Genomic DNA, 25953 nt, shown 5'->3' with positions numbered 1-25953 from the left:
TGCATATTACAGGACAGATTTTACAACATAAATATCGCTTCCTTTACTATTTTGGGGAAAGTTGCACTTCCCCCAAATATCCAAGGACTGCACTAGGAATATTGTATTAGTTTTCTCTGCATCGCAGCCACTTTGCTGTACTGACGGCGCTAAGGCCGCGCAGGGGCTCTGTATTTACACGTCCTCTCCGCTTCCGGGGTGAGACTGGAAAGGACAGAAGCAACCGGGACAACGGCTTCAGGTGGCGAAAGAAAGAGCTGGCATCTGTACGTTGGATTTGCAACTAAGACAGCCAAAGGGGATAACCTGTAATGTTCATAATTCGCATTACACAACAATCTTAATTTGAAAAAACATGCTTTTACACTATTTTATTTAAAGACGCAAACGGAAGGTTTTTGTCGCGACGGCCCACTTGGCCATAGCTCAAATAAAATATTTTAAAGTAAAAATAAAGCCAGCTTTGTAGTTTGATGAGCTATCGAACTCTTTAGCATGTTTTTTTTTATTAAAAACGTTTGTAGGAAATTGGCGTTCAAGAGTTTGGTCAAACTTCAGCGACTCACACCAGCGTCCTACTTTTGACAATGGGTACTGCAGCGGCGGCCGGCATGCTCGCGGGAGAGGGGGGCCGTGGCTGGGGAATAAAAAAATAAAAATAAAACGTACCTGAGTGCCGGGTACCGTGCCGCCTCCGCTCCTGGCCGGTTACGCTGTAATGGTGCAGCGGCAGCCAGGTCTGCATGTTCCTGCTGCAGAATCGGGAAGCAGGCAGCAGGCAGCTTCCCTCCCTTACCCAAGCCAATCACAACACTGCAATGGCAGCGTTGTGATTGGTTTGGCGCAGCGGAGAGCGCCTCAGCCAGGCCATTTTCTCTATGTAGGCTGCATGCAGCAGCCTACATAGAGAAAAAGGGAGAGTGTGCATAACTGCTTTGTTCGGCCCTGGGGCCGAGCAAACAGTACCACTCTCCCCCCGCCCCCCTGCCCTCGAGCAGGACCGCCCACCCACCAGCCCCCAACCAGGCGCAGTGGGGCGACGCCCCCACACCCCAATGGGGGAGCCGCCACTGTATGGAGTTACTTTTTTAGGTCGAGCCTAGCTCAGCGCGCATGCGCTGCTCTAGGAGAGGGCCTCTTGGAATCACTCCAGAATTTCTGAAAGCTTGTGCATGTTGTTGTCACATTCTATTGGCCTTTGCGTATGGCTTTCAAAAATGAAAGCATGCAATTGGCCAAAGGCGGGTGCATGTCCGACCTTTTCTGAAAAAGTTTACTCCCACGGCATCCACCTTGTGAGCAGCGGCGCGCAATGTGCCATTGCTGCAGATCGGCGCATATAAATTCTTTAACCAGTACTGCTGTACCGGGTTAGTACGTCTCGGTTTGTTTACCTGCTCATCATTGTAGAATCCCGAATCCTGGTTATACTTTTGGGACCCTCTATTCTGCGGCAAGGGCGGTTTTGGCTCTTGACTCTGCTGTCTGTCAACCTTCTGCTGTTGCTGCTGATGATTACACCCCTCGTTCTGCACCTGTTGATTCAATGATTTATTTTCATTACTCACTAATGGTGGATTGGTACACTCGGATCTCCAATGCCCCAATTGTCCACAGTTGTGACAAGGGAACTTTTTCTTGGCTTCTTCTAGATTCCCCTTTCCCTTTCCTGTGCCATATCTGGGCCTATTTCCTGGATTGTTTGCTTGTTCCACCAGCTGTGCTTCTTGTCTTTCTGCAACTTTCACTTGTGCCCACATTGCCTTTTCTTTCAGCTTTCTCTGCTTTGCCTCAATCTTCTGATTCGAACCATCCTCTGCTACCAGGAAACTGCTGCAGATCGGCGCATATAAATTCTCCCTACTTCCACGGACAGAGTAAATCCACAGTCACACGCACATACTCTCATCATACGCTAGGGCCCATCACACTAACATTCATTCTATTACTCTATCCACACTGAATATATAGGAGAAATCCTAAACCATCTGCATCTAAAACGAGGTCAATGTAACCTAAGGAAATTGTCCTGAGTCATGATTTTAAAACATAGGAAATACATTTGAACTCAATAAATGACAAAGAAATAACCACCCGACACTGTAATTCAAACAAAATGATTGTTTATCTAAATTAGTTCAAAGGAAAGTCAATCATTAGCAAAATCATTATTATTATTCTCATAGTTACCTATTCTAGCTAAATGGGTCAGGACAGGTCTCTTAGTAAAGTCTCCCGAGTCGCCATCCTCTCAATAGGTATCGATCCTCTCGAGCATAGGTTCAAGAAGAAATGGCCTCAATCAACAAACCCTCTCTAGTCTAGTAATATTTATAGTGAAACTTACAATTTTAAAAGTAACAAACAATCTCTAAACGTCCGTTAAGCCATTGAGCAGAGCGAGCAGGAAAGGATGTTGTTTTGCAACATTTAGAAAAAACCTCCGCTCACAAAAATCACAAAAATAAAAACACGGAAGAAGGAAACTCAAACTGAAAAAAGAAATATCCATGAATGCTCTTCCTCGGAACCATAGCGAAGCCACCGCAAGTTTATCAGAGTTCGTTGTGGCTTTATTCTTTTCCAAGGGCAATTGGCAGCGAGCCTGGAGCTACTGTCCTCACGGAAACTTTTAATACAGACAGAGGCTGTGGTCAGGTGACTTCCAACCATGTTCAGCGAGGCCTCTTGTCAAATTTCAATCACTCGAGTGCAGGCTGTAAATAGCGGCCATCTTGGATTAGGCCAAAACGGACCATCTTAATTAAAAGAAATACAAAACAACGTTAATACATTGTAATGATAATACAGTGTTAATACCCACTAATACCCTTATGTGTATGCAATTATCTAGCCTTCTGCGACACAAAGAAGCATTAAAGCACGTTATTTAAAAGCGTAAACACGAAACAAATAGCACTTTTACAACACTTATTTAATTAATTTGCACACCAACTTAGTTCACATATTAATAAAGCAACATATATGCATTCCCGCATGTAATTTCTCCCATTAGTAATATTGATTAGTTAGAGACTTTAACAAAATTAATAATTATTAATTATCAGTAATTTTAATCACGACATATAACATAAACTGGAGTTTAAATCTCAATAAATTTTCAATAGAAAACCCTGCTCCAGCACCATCTGTTGTGGATCATGTTTCTATTTAGTGCTGTCGCTTTCACTTTCATGGCCGTGCTTGCTGCATTTGTCACCCGCTACTTATCTGTATAGCCTGTCTTTCTGTGTGTCTGCCAGCGGCATGAAAATATGTCGCACTGCATATGCTGACAGTGAATTTATTGTATGTACTTTTGAACGGGTCGTCATGTATACCCTTATTCGTGTTGGCTTGTTTCTTATTCCCTCCCGTGCCCTCACCACTGCCCTGCCTCCACCGCCTTCTTCCCACGTGTCTCCCACCCTTCTAGCCTAGTGCTTTGCTCTGCCCCGGGACAGCATGGCATATGCCCCTGGAGCCTGTGGCGCTGCAGCCTGAGAGTAGGGATACCGGAGGCTGCCGGAAGACACAAACCCTGTTCCGGTACCCGAGCCCCCCAAGGACTTAGTCGTCTGGTCCCTCTTCAACGCCATCTTTATCAACTGCTTCTGCTGTTTAGGCTCCATGGCCCTCGTCTTCTCGATCAAGGTAAAAGCATTAAATGGCCCCTCCGAACAAAATACAACCGCAGCACATCCCTGAGTACATATAAAGTTACTTGTAGAGTCCAGGTCAACTGGAGCACCATGTTCCATCCCGGGATTTAATTTAACAAAACACTGCACTCTGGAAGTTGTAGTCCTGATTCATCATAGAGGACAAAAATTAAATGAAGAATTGATTGAACAACAACTGATCTGGGTGTTTGTGATAGTTGAGTTGCAAGTGCTGCAGATGAGAGCATATAAATTCTCCCTACTTCCACGGACAGAGTAAATCTACAGTCGCACGCACATACACTCTTCATACGCTAGGGCCCATTACACTAACATTCATTCTATTACTCTATCCACACCGTATATATAGGAGAGATTCTAAACCAATCTGCATCTAAAGCGAGGTCAATGCGACCTTAAAGAAATTGTCATGATTTTAAACATAGGAAATACGTTCCAAACTCAATAATTGACAAAGAAATAACCACCCGACACTGGAATTCAAACAAAGGTCATCTTTTATCTAAATTAGTTCAAATGAAAGTCAATCAATAGCAAAATCATTATTCTCATAGTTACCTATTCTAGCTAAGTGTCATTTTGGTCAGGACAGGTCTCTCAGTAAAGTCTCCCGAGTCGCCGTCCTCTCGATCAGCGTCGATCCTCTCGAGCATAGGTTCAGGAAGAAGTGGCCTCAATCGCAACAGACCCTCTCTAGTCTAGTAATATTTATAAGAAAAATAACAATCTGAAAGTAACAAACAATCTCTAAACGTCCGTTGAGCCATTGAGCAGAGCGAGCAGGAAAGGATGTTGAATGGCAACATTAAGAAAAACCTCCGCTCAGAAAAATCACAAAAATAAAAACACGGAAGAAGAAAACTCAAACTAGGGAAACGATACATTCAATACATCCATGAATGCTCTTCCTCGGAACCATAGTGAAGCCACCGCAATTTAATCAGAGTTCATTGTGGCTTTATCCTTTTCCAAGGGCAATTGGCAGCAAGCCTGGAGCTGCTGTCCTCACGGAAACTTTTAATTCAGACAGAGGCTGCGGTCAGGTGACTTCCAACCATGTTCAGCAAGGCCTCTTGTCAAAATTCAATCACTCGAGTGCAGGCTGTAAATAGCGGCCATCTTGGATTAGGCCAAAACGGGCCATCTTAATTAAAAGAAACACAAAACAACGTTACCACATCGTAATAATTATGCAGTGTTAATCCCCACTAATACCCTTATGTGTATGTAATTACCTAGCCGTCTGCAACACAAAGAAGCATTAGAGCATGTTATTTAAAAGCGCAAACGCGAAACAAATGACACTTCTGCGACACTTATTTTATTAATTTGCTCACCAATTTAGTTCACGTATTAATAAAGCAACGTATATGCATTCCCGCGTGTAATTTCTCTCATTAGTAATGTTGATTAATCAAGACTTCTTAACAAAGTTAATAATTAATGATTATAAATCAGTAATTTTAATCATGACATATAACATAAACTGGAGTTTAAATCTTAATAAATTTTCAATAGAAAACTCTGCTCCAGCAATCCCCCTTTTGGTGATATATTATCACCACAAAAACCAACCCAAAAAAAAAATGTAGTCCCATTTCTTAGGAGAAATTGAAATGTCTTTTTGACAATGATACACTACACACCAGACTCTCTTTCATCATCCCTCTTTGACTCCAATTAAACACTCTCCCTCAATTCTTCTAATTCTATCTCTTGTGGATCTCTTTTTGACCTCTTTTGTTTCTTTGCAGTATTTCCTCTAATTATTCTCTTTTTCCCTCCCCTGTTTTTACAACACAAACACACCAATCTTAGTATCAATAAAGCAACAATCACACATGTCAAAGTAAATAATATCTTACCAATAATAGTGCTACCTATCTTAGCAATAAAACTCTTAACAGCAACTATCTTATTAGCTATTTTAGTCCAGATACTTTCAGCTTCCAGTGGTACTAATTCTTCATGCAAATCAGTAATATTTTTAATATAGACCTTTAGATCTTTGCTTTCGTCAGGAATGTAAGTGCAACAATGTTGAACTTTCAGCATTCCACAGACTCCACCCTCCTTGGCTAATAAAATATCAAGGGCAAGTCGATTTTGCATAGACATGGCACGTACGGCAATCATTTCCGTATTTACCAAAAGAAACCCTCCAGCGGTACTTGTCGATAAACGATCCACCACTGTTGACAGTTTCCGAATTCCATACGCATTTAAAGAAATTCCCACTGCTGGAATTAAAGCTCCAAAAATATCACCTACAATTTCTGACCAAGTTTCTCTCTTAAAACGTGTTAGTAGATTAATGTGTTCTACATCTTCTATTTTATCTATATGAAAAATCTTTGGAAAGACCAGGCCAACATAACACGTGCCATACCAATGGTCAGGCAACCTGTAATAAGCCTTATTACCACAAATATAATACACTCCCGGGAAAACTGGATCTTCTCCACCTTTGAATCCCCATCCGGTTGCAATAAAGTATGTATCATGGCACACACTAGTCCCAACAAAATAGCTATCATATTGGGATTTCTTTCTGGTAATGCATAGTTTACCCTTCTGTGGTGCATCTAAAGCCAAAGTTGGACTGGCCCCATTCCTCAACTCCTTTCCCATCTCAATATCCCATATTGTCTCACTCACTTCATATTTCCCTGCCTTTTCATGCATGCTCACTCTCCTTTTCTCTACCAAGTCTAGGAAAGCCTTTTCCTCTTCTTTCAAACTGCAAGTTAAATTGTTTTTAAAAATGTAATCTAATGTTAATTCTTCTGCCTCAATAAAAATCTCACCAAAAATGTTAGCTTCTTTAGCTGGATTCAGCTTTCTATTCATAGGCAATTGCCCAAAAATGTTATCCTTGTTAGACATCTCATAATCTATTTTCCCTAACAAATAAAAAACACTACTTAACACACTACATGAAATTCCATACGTAGCTGGTAAATGATAAGTAACACCCTCTGAAACGGATGCAGGTAATTGCATACAAACGTAGCAATCCCTAACTTCCATTGTCTTTACGTATTCGTACAACTTTGAAAAAACATTGCTAGAAAAATCATTAATTGACCTATCTTTATGTATGTAAGTGTTATTGATTCTAGTCGTAACTACTTTTTGTGAACTCTTCTCTGTTAGTCACATTCTCAGCATGTATTCCAAAAGTATCTATTGTAACTCTAAATGTAATTATTAAAGCTAGTACACCCCATAATAGCATTAATAATCCTGTACAGCAGCAGCACATTCTATACCATCTTTTCAGGAAGGCACATCTACTTTTATTATTCTCTGTGTTAACCATGTTATTACTTCGGCAGTGTCTTTTGACTTAGCCTCTTCTACTCCACTACTGAAATTTAAAACTCTAGATTATTTCAAACAGCTAATTTCAGACTTTCTTCTTTCCACTTTTCTCCAAGTGACTCCTTCAGTTCACTCAATTTGGATTTTCATCACTTTTCACTTCTTCTTCTGCAACATCAAATTGTATCAGATCTTCAACAACATCCTGAGCATCCGACTCTTCTCCAATGTCAGTCAAGATAACTTTCAGGATTCCAACAGTTTTCTCCTCAACCACTTCTCGTACGGTCCCCTCTGGATTTCCTTGACTCTCTGCCTCTTCACCTTCAGACAGTGCCACATACGTCCATTCCGGTGACCTATACTTCTGGTTAGGTTTTCTGATTCTCTTGATCTCCTTTGGTTCTTTTGAGACCTTTTGTTTTTCACCTTTTGCTTGATTCTGACTCGACACCTCGTTCACCTGTTCAGCTTTTGATGAATTTGCTCGTGTCAGTCTGTACCTCAGTCTCTTTATCCTGTTAGGCCAAAGATCTCCTCTTACACTTCTCTTCGGTCTCACTTCTTTATTATTTCTCTCTCCGATCCAAGTTCTCTTTCTCAGAACTCGACCCTCTGATTTCTCATTCTCACTTTCATCTGATTCTGTTTCATTTGTCTCTTGTTCTTCAACAATTCTCTTTTGCTCCACAGACTTCTTCCCCACCAATTGAGATTTCCCTAATTCTGTCCCTCCTCGGGTCTCCGACACGCAATCTTCTTGCTGTCTACTTGTCCCTTCACCTAGCTTACCAGGAATGTTCCCTACACCTCCTCGGGGGTCTTCCGCAATCTGTCCCTCTCTATCTTCTACTGACCCTGCTTCTTCAGGTGTAATCTCAAGTGGTTTTTCAACCTCCTCATCTGATTCAGGTATAGTCTCTGTGGAATTGCTCTCTTCTCCTCTTCCCTCTCCACTGCTTGTTGGAACTTCAGGCACTCTTACAGAATCCGATCTCTCCTCTGAGACTCTCAATGTTTCTCTTGAAGCCTCTCCCGGAAAGAAAAAAGAATCTCCTGACTCTCTTTCTCCTTCTCCCCTTTCAGGATTCTTTTTTCTTCTCACTGGTTCAGTCTCCGCATCATCACTAGAATCTGATTCTTCAAAATATTCCTTCCCAGTCCCATCCTTTGGATTTGGAACTCTCGAGATATGACTAGCATGAACCCAGTTTTTCACACCAGCACACTTCACTGCAGTTGTCATAGTCAGAATGACTTGTCTTGGCCTTCCCCACCTTGGAACCAAGCAATTTCTTCTTCTGTGCACCTTTATCCTCACCCAGTCCCCTGGACTCAGATCATGGGCTTGCTTCTTTTCAAGTGTTGTGGCGTCTTCTCCAACCTGGTGAAACACAGCACAGAATGAACTGCGTCAGCCAGGTCTTTACAGTAATCCAAAATCATGTCATCAGTTATTGTCATCAACTTGTTGACAGGCACGAATGCATGTCTCATCGCAAGTCCCATCAATATTTCATGTGGACTCAACCCTGTGGTTCTATCTGGAGTAGACCTAATAGTCATTAGCACTAGAGGCAAGACATCAGGCCATTTCATTCCAGTGGCTAAACACATCTTACCAATTCTGTTTTTGATTGTGCCGTTCATCTGTTCAACCACACCAGAAGCCTCTGGTCTGTATGCACAATGTAGCTTCTGCTGTATGCTCAATGCTTCACAAATTAAACCCATGAGCTCATTGTAGAAGTGTACACCTCTGTCTGACTCAATTGTCACTGGGAACCCGTACCTAGGAATCAACTCTATTAACAGTAATTTTGCCACTGTTATTCCATCATTTCTCCTAGTCGGATAAGCCTCCACCCATCTTGAGAACAAACAGACTACCACTAGAACATACCTCAATTTATTCACTTGGGGCATTTCAATGAAATCTATTTGTATTCTGGTAAAAGGACCTCCTTCTCTGCCTATTGTTCCTAGGCTTACCACTGTCTTCTTTCCAGTATTGAACTGCTGACAAATCAAACATCTTTGACAGATGCTTTCTGCAATTAGCCTGAACTTTGCATTGTACCAGGTTTGTTTGAAGGACCTAATCATTGCGTCCCTCCCCAGATGTCCCTGGCCATGATACATTTTTTTTTTTTTTTTTGGAAAAACTTTTATTACAGTTTCAGAGACATACAAGTATGGGCCTACAACCAACAGGCCGGCCGCTAATGCACACTATAAGCATAGACACATCTTAACAACCACATCGGTGAAGCAATAAGAGAGCTACTGGAGTGCTAATCAACTCAGCCGGCCGCAGCCTCAGTCCATAGACAAGCAAAGAAAGGTTTCATATTTTTAAAGAAAACGAAAAACATCACACACACAAGGCAGAGGAGGTCAATAGTAGTAACATGTGCTCCCCGTATCGAGGGGGTAAACAAACCCAGGGAGAAAGAGGGGGGAAGAAACCAAATTCACATGCCGCAGGAGCATAGAGGAATGCGCGGGCTAGAGAGACAGAGCAGCATCCATCTCTCGCGTCTGGGGCGGGGCGCAAATCCCTCCACGATAGGAGTTCCAAGGACCCCACACCTTGATCCACTTCCCAGGCTTGCCTCTCGCCACATACACCGTTTTCTCTCTGAACATACACCAGTCCATGTGTTCCTTCCACGCTGAGACCGTTGGTGACCTCTGGGAGCCCCACAGTTGTGCAATGTCACGCTTCGCTACCATATAGCCCAGAGTCACCCACTGCGTCTGCATCACATTGTAATCAGTCGGCTCCCAGACATTCAGCAAACATCTCCTTGCCTCCGGCAACAAGGCAACATGCGTGACTTCTTCTAACACCGCATGCACTCTACACCAAAACCGAGTCACCTCCGGACACTCCCACAGGATATGGAGGAAAGTCCCCAGTAGTCCACAGCCACGCTTACACAGACCATCCACCGAATACCCCATACGCATCAAACCAGGCCCCGTGACGTACACTCTATGAAGTATCTTAAGCTGGACGAAACGCAAGCGGGCCAGGATAGCCACCTCTTTCGGGGAGGCCACCGCTGACACCCAATCCTCGTCGTCAAGTTCCAAACCGTCGGCAATCCATGTCTCCCGCAATGAGGTCAGCAAACCCATTCGATCATTGATAAGCTTCTTATAAATCAGCGAAATGGTGCTATCCGGCACATAGCCGTCCAATACTCTATCTTCCAACGGGGAGGACTCCGGAATAGCCGCAACGTCCGGGAATACGGAACACAAGGCGTGATGGACCTGAGCGTACCAAAAGTATTCCCTATCGTTCAACTGATATTCGGTTTTCAGCATGTCGAACGTCTTAAATTTCCCTTTCGTCCAGAGATCCCCTACCTTGCTGATACCAATCATATCCCATTTCTCAAAGCCTTTCGTAGTCCACAGATAACCCAAACGCCGGGAAGCGTACTATGGCGTTGCCCGAGTCAAGCGATCCCTCCACCCCATCGCCGCATTGGCTGCATGCCACACCTGCACCGCGACCCGCGTCGGGCCTGTCAATCGTGCATCAAGGGACCCCGAGTATAGTGCTCGATTATAATCCCCGCTTGGCAATAACAATTTGTCCATCTCAAAAGCCGGGTTCAAAGCAGGCCCATACATCTCGTGATTGACAGCAGCCAACTGGGAGGCCCAATAATATCGTTTAATATCAGGGAGAGCGACCCCCCCCATCGTACCACGGTAGGGTTAGTTTGGCAAGAGCGATCCGCGGCCGCCCATCCCAAAACAATCGACGCTGAAGACACTCCACCTCCCGAAAATAGCGGGCCGGCACTACGTCCATAGTGTTCTGTAGGGCGTACAAAAAGCGTGGCAGCGACATCATTTTGAACAACGCCGCCCGGCCGAGCGGCGAGAGCGGCAGCTGCCGCCAACCCGCCACATCCGCCCTTAGGCGCTGAAGGGGGGGGGGGGGAGATTCCGCTCATACCGGGCCACCGGGTCTAGGGTTATAAAGATTCCCAAATACTTAAACCCCGACTGCGCAACCTGGATAGGGCACCCCCGCGGAAGGGGGGCGGCCTCCCCGGAGAGAACGTACACACAAGACTTAGCCCAGTTAATGACCAATCCGGAGTTGCGACCAAAGGAGCTCAACACATCCACCAATACAATGAGCGATTTGCGCGGAGATGCAAGATACAAGAGGATATCGTCCGCATATAGGGAGACCCGATCCTCGTACTCCGGCGTCCATCTAAGGCCACGCATCGAAGGGTGCCACCGCAGCCACTCCGCAAGGGGCTCCAAACAAAGCGCAAAGAGAAGAGGCGACAACGGACATCCCTGTCGCGTGCCCCTACCCAAAACAAAAGGAGCCGACACCCGTCCGTTGACCACCACCTGTGCCAGTGGGTTATCATAAAGCAATGTCACCCAACCGATGAACCCCGGGCCGAACCCAAACTTCGCCAATGCTGCCCAAATATACGGCCATTCCAAGGTGTCAAACGGCATGGTAGCGTCCAGGGACGCCAAAATAGCCGGCTCACGCATGAATGGCGCTCTAGCGAGGACGCCATGCAGTCGCCGCAGGTTCAAAGCGGTATTGCGATGGGGTATAAAACCGGATTGATCCTGATGAATCAGGTCGCCCACGACCCGGATCAGGCGATTGGCCAGTACCTTGGCAAGGATTTTGGGCTCCGCGTTCAACAAAGAGATAGGCCTGTAAGAAGTACACCGATCCCGCGGCTTCCCTTCCTTATGGATAACAACAATAGTAGCAAGACGTTGGTCAGGGGGGAGGGAGCCCGCCGCCTGTGCCTCAAGGAACATGTCCCGGAGATACGGCGCAATCTTATCTGGGCGCAACTTATATAATTCGATGGGAAGGCCATTAGGACCCATGGCCTTGCCAGAAGCAATAGAGCGAATGGCCAAAGCAATCTCATCCGGCGACGGGGCCGCGTCCATCAATAATTTATCCTCATCAGATAGAGACGGCAAAGCAATGTCTTTAAGCAGCAGGCGAGAGTCTTCCTCCGATCGCTCAGAGACCGGAGAGTAAACCCCGTGAAAATACTCCGCAAAGCAATCAACAATATCACCGGGGTCCGTCACACACACACCATCCACCCTCTCAACAACCGGCACCACTCGACTCGCTTTCTCCTTCTTATCCAACCAGGAAATCAACTTCCCCGCCTTATCACCCATATCATACAAACGCCCCTGTTGCTCCCTGCTCATACTCTTAGCAGATTCAGTAACCAGCGCCTTGTAGTCGGCCTGTTTAAGCCCCAGCACATGCAGTCTGTCATCCGTAACACCTTGCTCCAATTCGCTCTCTAACTCGGTGATCTCATTTTCTAGTCGAACCACCTCTTTCGCCTCGCATTTTTTGGTATGGGAGATGAGAGACAGGGCCTGGCCCCGGAGCACCGTCTTAAAGGCCTCCCAAAGGGAGACGGCAGAAGACACCGACCCCACGTTGTCGTTAAAATAGTGTTCCAGGGACCTAACCAGGTCCGCACGGATCGTGGGGTTTCGTAGGTACCAGGGGTTGATCGGCGCCACCCTCCCCACCGCCCCCAAGGCGATATCTAAGTGTAGCAAAAGAGGGGAGTGATCAGATATACCGCGGGCCAAGTGTCGCACCTCCCCAATCATCCCAGCTTGGGCCGCAGGCACTAGCATATAGTCAAGCCTCGAAAGACTACCGTGGGCCCCGGAGTGGAAGGTATATTGTGCTTGTCCAGGGTGTTTCAACCGCCAACAATCTATCAGTCCCAGGGTATCCAGAAAGCCCCCCAGCCAGTTCTGGGCCCGAGGGAGGTCCCTAGGGGGGTGTCGATCTTCAACTCCGGAAACCACTGCGTTAAAATCCCCCCCCCAAGACCAAACCCCCCCCCGGAAGCCCAAGTAGCAGGCGCCCCAAATCAGCAAAGGTGGCAGTCTGCAGGGCCGGCGGCACGTAGACAGTAACCAGCGAAATCAACTTACCTCCCATCTCCCCACCAGCGCAGTGTAGCGCCCTCTGTCGTCGTGGAGCACCTCATCCACCTCCAGCTGGAGAGAGGTCCTAACTAAAATGCCCACTCCCCTCGAGCCAGAGGTGAAACCAGAATGGGCCAGAAGGCGATATCCCCGCCTGTTCATGGCATGGAAAGAGTTCCCTATTAGGTGCGTCTCCTGCAGAAACACAATGTCCGGCGAAATACGTTTCAAGAACTGCAGGACCACCCCCCGCTTTATCCTGTCCCCCAGCCCATTCACATTCCATGAAAGAAGTCTCAACCCCTTACCCTCCATCCCCCCCAGCACAAAATATCCCCCTCCCGGAGAGCACAATCATAATAACACAACAGAAAACATTACCCCGCCTTGTGATGCAAACAAACAAACCCCAACCCCACCCCATCAACCCCAACAAAACTCCCCCCTCCCTGCACCCCTGCGTGAGCCCAAACAGCCCCCCCAACGTGCAGTGTGCCTGTCGCCCCAATATGAAACTCACTACAAAGGAGACAAGAAAAACCCCAGAAGGAGGAAAGGGCCCCAGCAAGCCCCCCGCAACCTCCAAATACCAAAGGGCAAAGTGTTACAAACTGGAGTCCAGTGCAGCCACAGGTGCAAAACGTTACCAGTCCGGTCCATAGCCAGGATCCCAGTTCTATTCCTACTCCACAGAGCGCACTCCGCTCTCCGCCATCCGGCCTTCCCGACCTCGACCCCTAGGTAGGGCATCCAGCCAATCTCCAACCGCCTCCGGCCGGTCGAAGAAATGCGAGCGACCCTCTAACTCAACCCGCAGCCTAGCTGGGAATAGCATCGCATATTTCAGCTCCATGTCCCTCAAGCGCTGTTTGATGGCCAAAAATCCCAGCCGTTGCTTTTGAACCGCTTGCGTGAAGTCTCGGTAAAAGCTAACATTTGAGTTCTCAAACTTTAAAGGCCCAGCCACCCTCGATGCTTGAAGGATAGCATCTCTATCCCGAAAATTAAAAAGTCGGGCAATGATAGGCCGCGGGGGAGCACCCACCTTGGGCGCACCACCCGGAATCCTGTGGGCCCGTTCCACAGTGAAGAACTTGCTCAGTCCCTTGGGTGCTAGATGAGTCACCACTAGATCCTCCACAAAAAGATCCGCAGCAGACTCCTCCGATCGTTCGGGCACCCCAATAATACGGACATTATTCCGCCTGGCCCTGCTTTCGGAATCCTCAAGGCGATGATCAGTCAGGTCACTGGCGAGCCGCAGCCTCCGTACCTCCGTCTGCAAAGCGGCCACATCCACAGTTAGGCTCGACGCCGCTTGGGTCAATGAGTCGACCCGGTCATTTGTTTTGGACAGGTCCGCTCTGACCAAATTCACATCAATCAACACCGAGTCCAATTTATTAGCCAGGGTATCAAATTGCTGGTTCACAGTCGCCTTCATCTCCTCAATGGCCCCCATGACATCCAGCAGAGTCAATTCGGACGATGCGCCCGAGGCCTCCTTGGGCCGCTCAGGCGATTTATGTGATCCACTAGGGGATCCCTTTGACTGCGCATAGCGGTCCATGTTGTTGGCCTGGGTATAAGCTCCCCTCCGGGTAGACTTGGGTTTCAGCTTGTCGCCGTCCACTCTCGCCGCCATCATCAGCGACCACCAAGGTCAGCACCCTCCAGCACCCGGAGGAAGGCCAGGCGACCAATGCAGGAGGTCCGGGCCACCAACTGAAATAGGCCCGTTTACAGTTCGAGAATCAGGCCATGCACTCCGTCCTCGGCGCTGCTTACCCGAAGTCCCGACGTCAGTTTCCGCAAATCAACTCGAAACCGAAAGTGAAAGTACGGGGTACGGGGCAGGCCCAGACTGGCATGCCGCTGTTGTTCACTTCGCACCCGGGCACCTCACCAACTCGAGTTCGGGACCAAGGCCGGAGAAGGCCGCAAACTTCGGATCGCCACCAGTCCGGTTCCCGGAGTCCGATTTCGATTTGGAAAACGAGGGGCACCTTAGCGCAAGATCATACACAAAAGCCCATCTAGAAAACCAGGATTATGTCAGGATAGACGTGGGAGGTTGCGGAGGCCCTCGGGAGCCACAAGCCTACGCGGCCATCTTGGTTGCGCGCCAGGCTCCTCCTCCCCATGATACATTCTTGCCATTGTTGATAGCATGGAATTTGGCATGACTGGTCTTCCCTCTCTATAGATCCAAACATGATCTGTCTCTCTTGGGGCACAACCTGCCTTGATTCAATCTCTCATTTCCTCATCTCCTGCTTCATCCTGCAACTGTTTCACCTCATCCCACGTTTCTAGGACATTAGTAAACATCACAGAATAAAAAGACATCTCCCTTTCTCGTCCCCGATTAATTGAATTATTGTTCTTTGCACAATACTGTGCTATGTCATTGGCAAAACGATTACCAAGAGTAACAAAGTCATCTCCTTGTCCATGAGCAGCACACTTCACAACTGCTAATTCTTTAGGCAGCTGTATCGCCTCAAGCAACTTTCCAATCACTTCAGCATTCTTTATTGGAGTCCCACTCGACGTCAAGAAACCTCTCTGAAGCCAAAGTTGGCCAAAATCATGAACCACTCCAAATCCATACTGACTATCAGTCATCACAGTCACTCTCAGATTCTTCCCAATTTTGCAAGCTTTCGTCAATGCCACCAATTCAGCCACTTGAGCAGATCTCACTCCTTTCAACGACGAAGCTTCCATAACTTCTGAAACCTTGCACACCGCATATGCTGCACTTAGCACACCATCATCAGTTCTCAGACATGATCCATCCACAAACAACACATGATCACTCTCAGGTAATGGCAAATCTCTTATGTCTGGTCTTGGTTTTGTACAGTAGTCAAGCACATCCAAACAATCATGATCAACATCATCTCCCACATTCACATTGTCAGCATCTGGCAACAGAGTTGCTAGATTCACATTTACACATCTCTCAAGAGTCACATTTGATGCTCCCAGAATGATTTTCTCATATTTAGTCAGTCGACTGTGTGACATGTACTGAGTCCTGCTTCTTGTCAAAAGAATTGCCACATCATGAGGTACGAATACCCTTACAGGATATCCCATTATTATACCCTCACTCTGTTCCAAGCTTCTGCATGTAGCAGCTACTGCTTTCAGGCAACCTGGCAAACCCACAGCTACAGGGTCAAGTGTTGATGAGAAGTACGCAATTGGCCTTCTCAGTAGTCCATGTTTCTGAATTAACACTGAAAGTGCACATCCATTTCTCTCACTGCAACTCAAACTCTTTCTCATAGTCTGGCATTCCCAATGCAGGAGCTTCACACATTCTGCTCTTCAATTCTTCAAATGCTGCCATTTGTTCTGCATCCATTTCCAATGGGTCTCTCACCTCACTTTTGGTCAATTTAATCAATGGCTTTGCTATCAGGGAGAAATTACTTATCCACTGACGACAATAACCCACCATTCCCAGAAACATCCTCACTTCTCTCTGGGTCATTGGGGCTCTCATTCCTCTGATGATTTTGATCCTGTCATCAGTCACCTTTCTCAGACCCTTTTCAATATTGTGTCCAAGATAATGCACCTCTTTCTTGCAAAATTGCAATTTGGCTGGAGATACCTTTAACCCTCCATCTGCCAGATGATTCAGTAAAGCTATGGTATCTATTTCACAAGCTTCACGTGTCTTCGATGCCACAAGTAGGTCATCGATGTACTGCACTAATACTGAGCTTTCAGGCATGATCAAACTCTCCAATGATTTTTTCAATAACTGGTTAAATATCGATGGACTCTCTGTATACCCCTGTGGGATACGACACCATGCTAAAATACGCTGTCCAAACCGAAATGCAAAAATCGGCTGGCTGTCATGATGCAATGGAATTGAAAAGAAAGCATGACACAAATCAATCACCGTGTACCACTCAGCATCATGAGGAATCTGATACAAAATCACTGACGGATTTGGCACAATGGGAAAACATGCCACCACAATCTTGTTAACTTTTCTCAAATCTTGTACAATCCTGAACTTTCCATTAGGTTTCTTCAGCCCCATTATCGGTGAATTACACGGGCTACTCAGTAACTCTCTCAAAACACCCTGTTGAATCATCTTGTCAATTATAGGGGTTATTCCCTCAATTATTTCTGGTGTCAATCTGTACTGTGGGATATTAGGATAAACAATCCCTTCTTTCACTGAAATCTTCACTGGATCTACATTATTCATCAATCCCACATCTTCTCCAGTGAAATCCCAAACCGCTGTTTTTACTGTGTGTCTCAACTCCTGAGGCAAATCATCTGGATTAAACACAGCATATGTACCAACAATCTCACTCTCTCTATTATCTAGAGTCATCCTGTACAAAACATCCTCATCTGGTGTCTCAAAAGCTATTCCATCCGGAGTACAGAAAATTGTGCAATTCATCTTACACAATAAGTCCCTACCTAACAAGTTCACTGGACTAGTGTCACAGACTACAAATCTGTGCATGTCTGAAAATTTCCCTATTCTTACCCTTACTGGTTCGGTAAGACGAGTCTTAATCTGTGTATTGGCTACACCAACCACTTGGATTGCTTCGTCCGAGAGAGGAAGATTTCTAATATCTGCTGACCTGACAGTTGATCTCGTCGCTCCTGTGTCTACCAAAAAAGTAACACTCTCCCTATTTATTTTCCCATCTACAAATGGTCCTGCCTGGTCTATTTCTAGAGTTGCACCAAGTATGCACTCTTCCTCCTCTCTTCGGCACAGTCAATAGTCCCCTTCAGACTCACTCCCCTCATTCTTTAGCCAGTACTGCTGTACCGGGTTTGAACGTCTCGGTTTGTTTACCTGCTCATCATTGTAGAATCCTGAGTCCTGGTTATACTTTTGGGACCCTCTATTCTGCGGCAAGGGCGGTTTTGGCTCTTGGCTCTGCTGTCTGACAACCTTCTGCTGTTGTTGCTGATGATTACACCCCTCGTTCTGCACCTGTTGATTCAATGATTTATTTTCATTACTCACTAATGGTGGATTGGTACACTCGGATCTCCAATGCCCCAATTGTCCACAGTTGTGACAAGGAAACTTTTTCTTTGCTTCTTCTAGATTCCCCTTCCCTTTTCCTGCATATCTGGGTCTATTTCCTGGATTATTTGCTTGTTCCACCAACTGTGCTTCTTGTCTTTCAGCCACTTTCACCTGTGCCCACATTGCTTTCTCTTTCAACTTTCTCTGTTTTGCCTCAATCTCATCACTGAAGTATTTTGCATGTCTCAATATTTCATCAATCTTTATACTCTGCCAATCAACTGTGTGCTCACGTATCCTTTCACTAATTTCAGGTCTCAAGCCATATACAAATCTGTACACAAAATGACTCAAATCCTTGTCTCCCAGGTGTTCATCTCCACTAAACTGTTTAAAAGCCAGTATCAGCCTTTCATAAAAAGCATGAACTGATTCTTTCGCTTCCTGATGTGTTCGATCTATCTTAACCCAGTCTGTCTCTTTCGGGGGTACCTTATTTTTCAGGAACACAATTACCTGGTCATATTTTTTCATCACCTCTGGATCTGGTGCTCCTGTTTTCGGATCTCTTGGATACTCCTTAGCAGGCCAATCTACAACTATTTTACACTCTGCCCACAAGTCTGCTGGAACAATTATATCAAACAGACTATTCAGGCCAATCCACAGCACTTTCGACAATTTCACAAACCTGTCTACCTGCCTATACCACTCGACGGGCTTTTCTCTCAGTCGAGGGAAATCATTTGTAAATGACAAAATATCCTGTCTAGTCCATGGGACATGTACATATCCTCCTCCAGGAATCTCTCTCATAGGATAAGCATCCACTGTTTTCTCTTTCTCTCTCATGGGAAAAGCTGAATAAGTCCTGTCCACTGAATCTTCCCTTTTCTTGTACCACCTATCCTTCCACTTTTCCACATCACCCCATATTCGCAATAAGGCAATCATTTCCTTAATCTGCCCTGTTCTACCAGCACCATTTAAATTCTCAATGTCCTTATCCGAGAAATCCATCCTGTAAGACTTCTGCAAAGCTTTCACCTTATCCATGTCAACTCCTAGTTCACTCGCTATTGCTTTTAACCTGTCATGTGTATTCTTAGCCCTCCAGGTGATACTTTTGCACATGAATAACAACTCTCCATCATGATGATTTTTCAGTATATCTGTAGGAATTGTTCCTGCAATAAGTTCCTCCAATTCTATGCGCAACCTGGCTACATCAATTGCTTGTGAATCTTTATCATTCTTTTAAAGAACTTTCAACCAATCATTCAAATCCGCAGCTGTTATTTCAGTAGACTTTTTCACTGCACCCACTTGTTCTGCCATCCTCTGTGGTTCCAAAATCGATCCTCCCAAACAACCAGTATTCAATCCTGAATTAGGCTGTACATCTGATCCTCCACTACATGTGTCATGTCTCAGCTGTCTCAAATTATTTTCTCCTGTCCTCATTCTTGATTCCTCCAAAGTGCAAGAACCAACCAAACCATTTCCAACATAGGGAACTGTCAAACCATTCTCACCCATTCTTTGTTTATCAAAAATAGGCACAACCGGACCTATGGTTACAGGCACTGTAACAGCTTCTAGATTTTTCGTCAGCTCTCTAATTTTCTCAGTCAGCTCAGATGTTGTTCTGGCTAATTCTCTTGTTTTCTCATCACCGTTTCGATTCTCTCTCTCTCTTTCCGTGAAAGAGCTACCACTTTTCAGATCAGGTGTCATAACCTCAGTTTTAACAATTCGCAAAGTATCTCTTATGGGAGTAGCAACTGGCGTTCTTTCTTATGGTTCTGGTCTATATGGAGGTGGTCTCTTGTAAATCATGTCATCTAAAACCTCATCCTCATAATCATTAGCCCAATACCTTCTTACTTCTGTATCAGGCACCTTTTCTGTACCCTTCCTCTCTTCCTTCTCGTCAACTATCCTCATAGGATATAATCCCTCTGACATACTAGCATCTCGCCATCTCCTCATTCGATCATGATGAGTCTCACGATCATATTTTCTCCCAAACATATACCTATAATTGCCTCCACTACTCTGCTTTTCTCGCTCATGCACCTCATCTTCCCATTCCACCAACGCCTCGAACTGTGTCGGCCTTGGTCTAGGCTCTAGACACATCATCTTTTCCCGTAAATTTCTTAACACGGCCAAATTAAATGAACCATGTTCCGGGAACGCTAAAACACCATCGTCCTTAGTGTACCTAGCCCAGTTATTTAACCATATACAGGTATGATACCCATATTTCGCAACCATGAAGGATGCAGGCGTTCTCGTCGGAGGTAGCAATTCACCTTCTCTAGTTATGTTTTTATCCTTGTCGAACCATCTTTTAATTTTACCGAACAAGGATTTCTTTTTCTTTTCCTCCGGTTGGTAATACATTTTAACGTTTACCAATATTCTCTAGTCCCTTCCGCAACTGTACGATCTTTTGTCCAATAACAGCGCCACTCACACCAACGCACCAATCCTGGAGCGAGCACTATTCCAATGCAGTGCCCAATCAGAGCATGGTCTGTATGACGTCAGTAGTCGCTGGCTGCAGCTTCCACTCCTGTCTCCTGTCACTCGTCTACCCCTCCTTTACAAAGCCTTCTCAGTAGACTTTGTTTCAGATTCTACAAAATGTATTAGTTACAACATATAAACATCTCCATTGTCTGCTTCGCTAACCACAGAATAGTAAAGAAAATTCTTTCTCACAAGAATCCCGCTTCTCTCTAGAACAGCGCTTACCTCTGCTCCACTACGGAATTATTACTTTCGTTGACACAGTAGCACATCCCTCTACTCTGCCCTTCTAACATGCATCCATTAACTGTTTCCTCTAGGAATGCTCCAAAGAGTCTTACAATCAACTAAATGCTCATACATTCACGCACTTTCACACCAGAAAATGTAGTACTTCCACACAGAATCCTGCCTTTCCCGAGAACAGCGAACAGTCTGTCCCTCTACAGAATTATAACACACGTTAACCAAGCAGCGCTTACCTCTGCCCAGTCCTTCAGACAAGCTCAGAAAATACCTATTACTCCTTCAGCGATAAGCTTTAACGGTAAACCTTACGGATCCCTGGGACTTAAGACCAGAGTTTCACAGATAACCTTCGCTACCATACGCACTCCTTTTATACTGAAAATATGTCCCTAATAGTAACACACGACGATGTCACTGATTCCGAAACCAGACAATGTGACGCGTAACTTCAATTGTCACACGTTTTTCCCCGCATACGTACAGGGCCAACAATCCCGTCTTTCCCGAGAGCAGCACTCACTTCCCTCTGCCCTACTACGGAACCGTCACCAGCTCCCCACGTTCCAGAAGCCGTACACACTACATAGAACTCAATACGACGACTTCAACATATAGTATTAGTACATATACCAACATCAATCAATAAATCAATGAATCAAAAAGCCTATGTACAAGCAATCTATCAGATCAAGACAATAATCTAACCATCATACTGCTACCAGGAAACTGCTGCAGATCAGAGCATATAAATTCTCCCTACTTCCACGGACAGAGTAAATCTACGGTCGCACGCACATACACTCTTCATACGCTAGGGCCCATTACACTAACATTCATTCTATTACTCTATCCACACCGTATATATAGGAGAGATTCTAAACCAATCTGCATCTAAAGCGAGGTCAATGCGACCTTAAAGAAATTGTCCTGAGTCATGATTTTAAACATAGGAAATACATTCGAAACTCAATAATTGACAAAGAAATAACCACCCGACACTGGAATTCAAACAAAGGTCATCTTTTATCTAAATTAGTTCAAATGAAAGTCAATCAATAACAAAATCATTATTCTCATAGTTACCTATTCTAGCTAAGTGTCAGTTTGGTCAGGACAGGTCTCTCAGTAAAGTCTCCCGAGTCGCCGTCCTCTCGATCAGCGTCGATCCTCTCGAGCATAGGTTCAGGAAGAAGTGGCCTCAATCGCAACAGACCCTCTCTAGTCTAGTAATATTTATAAGAAAAATAACAATCTGAAAGTAACAAACAATCTCTAAACGTCCGTTGAGCCATTGAGCAGAGCGAGCAGGACAGGATGTTGAATGGCAACATTAAGAAAAACCTCCGCTCAGAAAAATCACAAAAATAAAAACACGGAAGAAGAAAACTCAAACTAGGGAAACGATACATTCAATACATCCATGAATGCTCTTCCTCGGAACCATAGTGAAGCCACCGCAATTTAATCAGAGTTCATTGTGGCTTTATCCTTTTCCAAGGGCAATTGGCAGCAAGCCTGGAGCTGCTGTCCTCACGGAAACTTTTAATTCAGACAGAGGCTGCGGTCAGGTGACTTCCAACCATGTTCAGCAAGGCCTCTTGTCAAAATTCAATCACTCGAGTGCAGGCTGTAAATAGCGGCCATCTTGGATTAGGCCAAAATGGGCCATCTTAATTAAAAGAAACACAAAACAACGTTACCACATTGTAATGATTATACAGTGTTAATCCCCACTAATACCCTTATGTGTATGTAATTACCTAGCCGTCTGCAACACAAAGAAGCATTAGAGCATGTTATTTAAAAGCGCAAACGCGAAACAAATGACACTTCTGCGACACTTATTTTATTAATTTGCTCACCAATTTAGTTCACGTATTAATAAAGCAACGTATATGCATTCCCGCGTGTAATTTCTCTCATTAGTAATGTTGATTAATCAAGACTTCTTAACAAAGTTAATAATTAATGATTATAAATCAGTAATTTTAATCATGACATATAACATAAACTGGAGTTTAAATCTTAATAAATTTTCAATAGAAAACTCTGCTCCAGCACAAGCACCTCGGGTTTGTTGACAGATTGGCTGTGGGGTGTGCTGCAAAGGTCAGTGGTGTGTACTCGTGGTACCCACGCCATGATATGCTCACTCCCAAGGGGTCGTGCGGTTGCCTTCTAGATGGAACGTGTTTTACTCGTTGCAAAGTCGCGCTGTAAAACTCCTCGGTGGAAATGCTGGCAGCGACCGACAGAAGACATATTTTGTTTGTGACAAAGCAGGGTAGCACCCACAGCTGGGTGGCGTTCTTGTGTGTACTCTTTGTATTTTACCACCTGCATGTCCGCTTACAGGGTGCTCACTTGTGAAGTTGTGGAATGTGTGTGCGCTCATTGCACAGACATGTAGCCCCAGTACTGCTGCACAAATGTTTGCAGTGCACCCTGCCATAGTTCGCGGGACGGGTGGAGCAGCAACACAGGTGTGTTTCACTCACTATCGCAATACCGTGCTTCCTGTCCTAGTTCAGGGGATGGGTGGAGCAGCAACACAGGTGTGTTTCACTCATTATTACACCGCAGGTGCTCACACTATTGCAATCATTGTGTTTTCGGTGCTACAATTGTAACACATGCATTAGTACATTCGTGGTGCATGTTAGAATAATGATGGTATAGCTTACGAGCCAAATTCACAAATTATCACAGCTCTAGTCAGTGGTGGAAGCGGGAGAGATCTGAGGGGCACACTTTAGGAAAACAGTCCCCCTGCTTTTTGTCAAAAGTCAACCGTTCCGGACGATTCATTTCTACAGCTGAAGTGCTTCGACTGAAGTATAAGGCAGGGTGTGTCTTATGCTGCGAAACCGAGGGAGGGGCAGACAGCTAAAGTAGCCTTCTTGCCTGGGTATTGCTGACTGAAAAAAATTTAAATGTGCACAACTGGTCAATCTGCATATGTGAAATTGATGGAATAACTTGAAGCTGCCTGGTGACACACATGTATTCTTTTTGAGAGGTATTGTAAGGGACCTAGCTACCTGCTAAGCTGTGATATGTGCTTTTAAAAGAGGGTTAAATAAATAAACCACTGCACTACATACAGCCTGCAAAATACCTATATTGTGGAAGCATTTTTGTAATTGTAATTTTTATCTTAAACATTTTTGCACATTTTGTATCTATACTGTGTGTAATGCAAATGTAAAATAATCGTCTACATGTTTACAGTGCTTTCTGTCACAGACTGGGGCCTTGTAGCACTAAATATACACAAGTCACTATTCTCCACTGCACCAACCGAGATTTGGTGCGGTGCCTTAACTAATAGAGGTTTCATAACGTACAAATAGTGCATTTCCCACTGATTCACTATGAATTTTCATTTAAGCTGTGTGTTATTTGATATGTAGTTACTGGAAAGTGAAAGACACAGATGGGTGGAGGGAAGTTAGGCTGTATGTATTGCTGTATTATAGTCTAAATGCTTATAAGGTCCCAAAGGCGAGATCTATTGCTATGCCAATGCTTGGTTTACTTTAATGCTTGTACTCCTTGGAAAAATGTAGGTAACAGTGGGCAAGCAGACTCAATATTGCATTTGAGTAGAATGCCCATCAGAAGAACTGGATTGTCCTCCTAGAATTATTTTAGAATCTTTATTCAGGGCCTTTACAAACGTTTGCTGCCTAACTAATATGTAAGAATCTTTGTGTATTACACACATTAAATCATCTTGGAGGTTTTGCTTTTCGGCAGTCTTTGTAGATTTCAGGTGTTCCTTTTAAGTAACCTTCGAAGAAACCTAGAAAGGTTATTGAAAATGGAAATCTGGAAAACAAATAGTGTAGAACAATTCTAACATGGATAGCAGATTTAACTTGAACGTTAAGGTTTATTCTTATGTGGCCAATTATTGTATTTTTATTCTATTTGCCTATAGGGTCATGTTTCCTGGGTCTCTGTGAAAATGATAAAAATATTTGATTGTGGACTGTAATCCTCCCATTTGTTAATTTACACGTCATTTACACTATCTTTTACAGAATGAGTGCGGAACTAAAGATGTTCTCACTAGTGTGGAAAGAAAACTAAAACGACAACATGAACGACGGCACTTCTTTGGCAGGAAACACAGAGTGAAGAGGATGCTTGCTCCCAAAAAAATGAAATTAAATCAGTCAAAAGATTTGAACATGAGCAGACAGGATACTCCTCGGGAACAGCTCTATGAGGTGCCAATGCTCAGCGAATCACGGTCCAGTTCAGGGGAATTGTCATGTTCAGATGGTGAAGATTCTGATGACGAGGATGCTGTTTGTCCTGCTCCAGACTGCCAGCAGCCTGAAGGAGAAGAGGTCAGTGACGCATAGACTCTCAAGTTGTTTTCAGCCTCTAAGGCTTGAACAGTCCGGAGAACATTATCGTGCTGGCAAATAGGGAATGGACACCTTTGTATTATGTTAAAGCACATTGATGGTGATAAACCTAGGTAATAAATTGTATCTGCTAAAGCTAGACCAGTGGATTCACACGCCAGATATTCGTTCAACTCCTCTAGTTTTGTATTTGTGCCAGTTTTCAATTTACGATGGGTAGAATTCGAAAAGGGCTTTTATTTTAAAATGCTTAAAATCTGTGTGAAGTAATATAGGGAAATTGTTAAAACATAAGGTTCTCATCATGTGCATGGTCATTCGTGTAAATAAAATAGTCTGAGGTATCTTCTGTACCATTGATAAACAAAATAAATGTTATCACATTAACTTCTAAAGACAAGACCCATCATAAACCATGTGTTTGTAGATATTATGTAGTTATTCAGTATTGAATCTTTCATGATTCATATGCGTGAATCATCCCCGTAATTGAGGTTAGACCCCATGGCAAATAAACAAGAAGTGCAAAGAAAGCATAGTTAAAACAAGTGACATGGTAACCAATTCACATTGTTTTAATAAGGACCACACTTAAGCAAATCAGGAAGCAGCTTCTGAAGCGCTTGCCCTCAAGGGCAACCGTACCTCAGATTTCTTACTTCATGTCCTGTGAAAGGGAGTCTCCCTGAGCTCTGCTCAGTTCTTCACTATTCCAGTTGATATCTTTCAACTTTTGACCTCAAACTGAATTTTA

General features: G+C 44.6%; 1 pseudogene across 1 annotated transcript in view; it reads left to right on the top strand.

Moving 5' to 3' along the window:
* LOC146866698 (lysine-specific demethylase 5B-like) overlaps positions 1–25174 on the top strand; it is a 448321-nt pseudogene extending 423147 nt beyond the window's left edge. The window contains exon 10 of the transcript XR_014966523.1: positions 24867–25174. The product of XR_014966523.1 is annotated as a lysine-specific demethylase 5B-like (transcript). The remainder of the gene's footprint in view (positions 1–24866) is intronic.
* The last annotated feature ends 779 nt before the right edge of the window (positions 25175–25953 follow it).

This window comes from Triturus cristatus, chromosome 1_2, assembly GCF_964204655.1.
Source record: "Triturus cristatus chromosome 1_2, aTriCri1.1, whole genome shotgun sequence".
Lineage (NCBI taxonomy): Eukaryota > Metazoa > Chordata > Amphibia > Caudata > Salamandridae > Triturus > Triturus cristatus.
This window is presented reverse-complemented; position numbering and strand designations above follow the sequence as displayed.